Consider the following 4,952-nt stretch of genomic DNA (forward strand, 5'->3'; position numbering starts at 1 on the left):
TTTTTATTACAGTAATATAATGTCTATTTTACGCATGACCGTACAGAATGTAATAAATTATAAATAATAAGTACTAAATAACTAAATAAATCAATGCATACTAGGAGGAATTGCTTTCGTGTGTTTCTCTTATTTTGTAAACAAACAAGTTTTTCTTATCACGTTCAACTGGTCTCTATGTTTTCAGTAGACGCGGTTGGCTTACCTACAGTGTTAGTCTTATTTTTGTCGTCAGGTGATCCGCGCTTGTCAACAATTGTTGCAATTTTTCATCGCGTTATTACGTAATATTCCAAAATACTCTGTTCAACTATGCACATGTGATGTGCCTTATTCGTTAAGGGCAGATTAAACATATTCAGAAGTAAATTATGAGTGATATATCGTCGGCCATCGGATACTCTTTTCGTACTATTCGTGGTGTATATGGTTCCTTCAACGTGCATAATTATAATGCTCACAATTTACTGGATTACACTGAAGCAAATAAAATTATTTTGCGGCAAGGTATGTCCTCGTAATTCTTCTGGTATAAAGAAACCTTTTTTTGCTGCTGCAATATTTGCATGTTTTTTTCTTATAATATTTTTTTAAATCAATTGAATCTCAAATTTATTTTGTGAAGAATTTTTCGTAGATTAAGGATATGCGATTCTTCCTTTCTATCTCTTCTGGTTCAGAAGATATCGATATATATATAGATATTGGGGGTGGGGAGATGATTAGGTAGGCTACCTTGTTTGGTAATATTAAATAATCGAATTTTTAAAAATTAATCCAATTTAAAAGTACCACCCTGGTAACTGACACTTCACAATAAAGCCAACCCTGTCTATGTCAATCACGGCGCGAATGTAAATTTTGTTAAATGCGGAATTTAATTCTGTATCTCTCTGTATCGAAATTTGTTGCTAAAAAATTCCGTAACGCGAGTTATATTGATAATTGTGTCTATACGCACTTGTACTCGTTGCGCTAGGAATTGTAGTTTTTTTATTATAACACGCGAACGAGGTCTTACTGTCAGTTTGGAATAATTTTTGTACATGCGGAATTTAATTCTGTATCTCCCTGTATTGAAATTTGTTGCTAGCAAAATCTGTAACGCGAGTTATATTGATAGTTGTATGTATGCTCACTAGTACTCGTTGCGCTAGAAATTGTAGTTTTTTGTTATAATACACGAACGCGGTGTTGCAATAAGTTCGAAATCATTTTCCCTGATGCGGAATTTAATTCTGTATCTCCATGAATTGAAATTTATTGCAAGGAAGTTCCGTAACTCGAGTTATATTCAAAGTTGTGTGTGTGCGCCGTAGTACTCGTTGCGCTAGGAATTGTAGTTTTTTTGTTTGTTATAACACACGAACGCCGTGTTACAATAAGTTTGAAATCATTTTCCCCGATGCGGAATTTAATTCTGTATCTCCCTGAATTAAAATTTATTGCAATAAAATTTCGTAACGCGAGTTATATTGAAAGTTGTGTGTGTGCGCCGTAGTAGGTACTCGTTGCGCTTGGAATTTGTTTTTCCTCAGTTTCAACCGCGTACATATTTTTGTTGCATATTTGATAAATGTGTTTTGAAGTTGATAAATATTTTCAAAGGTTAGATGGCGCTACGATGCACGGTTTTGCATTAAATATTGCTTGCTGGTGGTAGTGAGTGCACACCGTGTCCGTGTGCGATCACGCGATTTCGCGCATGAGATAAGTTTGTTTACCTGCAGGTATCGAATCTTTATTTCGTGGAAGCAAAAACACCGTTGCTGTTTATTATATTAGCATCGTAAATTTAACCCTTTCACCTATTTCGTTCAAGCCAGTTGCGCGCAAACTTAAATAAAATAGATAGATAGAGATAGTATACACTGACATGGCTCCAGCGGCGAAACACGAGTGACGCTCACGCTCGTGGTATTTGGATTTGTCCCAACTGAATTTCAGTTAGGGGGCGCCGTAGAAATCTCGCCCAGGGCGCTGGAGGTGCTAAAACCGGCACTGTCAATACTATGAGAAGACTGGCTTTGCTAATAGGGAATGGGAGTCACTTCTACCGCTTCCTTCGTACGATACCATGAATGGGAGTCACTTCTACCGCTTCCTTCGTACGATGCCCTGAATAGGAGTCACTTTTACCGCTACCCTCGTACGGTGCTCTGAATGAAGTCCCTTCTACCGCTTCCTTCGTACGGTGCCCTGAATGGGAGTCACTTTTACCTCTACCCTCGTACCGTGCACTGAATGCAAGTCACTTCCACTTCCTTCTTTTGATTTGTGATTTTTCACCAGATTATCTCCGTGACTGCCTTTTCATATTGACTGCATATTGACTGGATATTAGGATATATTGTTTATACCAATAAGAGAGTACGTTCACAATATACAATGTTTTCATTGCATTGGACTGCACCCACAACATGAATAGTTTATAGTTCTCACTCTTCATACTTGTCGGTGTATGTGCATAAACAACTTTTTGTTATCGCGTTGCAGCGCGTCCGGTTCGCTCAGCAGTGTTTGTTCTATTTCTTACTTAGTCGATCATGCGGTGCCGCGTGGTAAAGACGCGTTTACTTGATCGGCGGTTTTCGCGGCGACTAATCGCGTTTCTTGTGATTTCAAGTCGGTAGTTGAATTAAAATGGTCAGCAAAGATAAGATTTAGAAGTAACCGACGAGTGCGGTGTATAGTTCTGAGACATCGCGAGGAAAAACGTTCAGTGAAATTAGTAGGAGCTCGGAAAATGGTCGGATTTAATCCACGATGTAATGAAAGTAGTGCAATATTATCGCGTTCCGTCGGCTGCCTATTCGCTTCCGTTAGGTTCCGTTTATCGTGTCTGATTATTGCCTTTGTATCTTGTTTCTGTTTGTAATCGGCTTGTTTGCTAGTTTCTAGGTTTAAGAGACCATGATTTAGTATTTCTTTAAAAGTAGAAATTATAATTATTAATAATTGTATTGTTTATTTTGTTCTACCCCCGCACCTATCACCTCTCCTGGATATCTAGGTGGAAACAGGTAATAGAACTTATATATTTTTCTTTTTTGTATCACCCTGTATATAATTTTTCCTTTGATCTCGGCGAAAAATGAGCAATCTTTTTTGTTTTGGGGTGATTTTCTTCATAAATAGAAGATTTTCTTTTGACAACACCCTGTATATAAAATTTTCTTGCTTAGCAAAAAATGAACTATTTGCTAATTTCCTTATTCCGGTAGAACTGTACGAAGTGGTACTTGCTTATATGTGCGCGGCTTAGCAGGTCGTAAGTCCTGTTTCAATATGGCGACAGGTATTCTGTTGACTTGTAAAGTCCAAACTTGTATTCTATTGTTAATAAAGAAATAGTAAGATATATTGACTTCTTTGATTTGTGTACCCCTTCTATCATTTCAGGAACAGGTCTCTAAGAGAGTTCCCTCTCTCAGGGGTGATCCCCACTATAAAAATTGTTAAAGTATCCTGTGTGATTTGTGTGCTCCTTCTTTCATTTCAGCTACAGGTCAGAACTTGTAAGAATATTTTTAAGTGTCACCTCTCTTGAGGCGACTTAAAACTTAGAAATATTTGAACAAGACCTTATGAGGATTGTCCTTATAAGGAGTTCCCTCTCTCTGGGGGTGATCCCCCACCATAAAAATTGTTGATATGCCTGATAATTTCGGGGATGAAGCGCAGAGACATCGCAGCTGTAGGATGGGCCGGGAGCAATGGACGCATCGAAGCAGTGGGCGATCGACCAGAGCGCCGGAGGCGCTCTGGGAGATCGACCTTAGACTGTCTAACGACACGTGCCAAAAAATTTAAAAATCTGATCCTCCCCTGGTTCTCTTTCTTCTAACTCCTCCTCTTCTCTACTCAACTCCTCTGTTGTTCTCTTCCTTCTACTTCTCCTATTCTCTACTACTCTCATTCTTCTATTTCTCTGATCTCCCGTTCTCCATTTACTCTCTTACTTCTCTTATTTTGTCTCCATTTGTATATCAACTTCTCTTATATTTCGTTGCAATTCATATATGCAACCCAAATTTCACCTGATATTTTTATATTTGAGAAAAATGCCTTCTATACCTGGGATTCGACCCGTGTCTGCTAGCATGCCAGCAGGTGCACGTCTCCACTCGACCACCGAGTGTTTTTATTATTCTTATTTGATTCTTCTATTTATGTTTCTATTTTAATCATGTTTTTAAAAACAACAACACAATTCAAGCAAAAGTTAGTTATGTTATACCCGCTGCACACATAAAATTTATATGCCATATTATTTAAAACTGAGTATTTAAAAACAACAACACCTGTATACTGCGCTGGTAAACATACTATCATACACACAAGCGTATGCACTGATCTATATTTAAAATCCGTTCTGAAAACGACAAAGGGAATTCATGAAGAAATATCTTCGCAATTATATAATTTGTATTTTATTACAAACCTTACAATCAAGAATGTAAAAATAAATTTTAAAATTGATTATACTCACTTCATTGTTTTGCGATAGCAACTTTCTTCCCACATTCACACAATTAACAATGGATCGGAACAGTTTTAAATAAATTCAATTGGAATATGATGTCACCGAAAGATATCCGACGGCTGACGACATACTCAGCACAAGGGGTAAAGCTTCTCAATGATAGATTCCACTCACGATAATCGATTAGCTGTACAACTCACTTGCTTGTTATAACTAAATACTTAACTTAAGAAACACGAAAGGTGCCAGGAAGGTCGGCTAATGAATAGAAAACGTGCTCTCCGCACCGCAGCGCACGACCGACTGAACCATAGATATATACATATCTAGTGCAGCAGATATCAAAATAAATAAGGAAAGTAACCCCGTTACTAATATTTCGCTAACCAAAGCAATAATTGTTATTGACAGCAGATGGAGTTCATTAACATCATTTTAACACAAGGTGAAATTCCAGAAAAACGTA

This window comes from Atheta coriaria, unplaced genomic scaffold, assembly GCF_025399875.1.
Source record: "Atheta coriaria isolate IRGN ID8LTWV9N9 unplaced genomic scaffold, Caltech_Dcor_3.1 hic_scaffold_6_pilon, whole genome shotgun sequence".
NCBI lineage: Eukaryota > Metazoa > Arthropoda > Insecta > Coleoptera > Staphylinidae > Dalotia > Dalotia coriaria.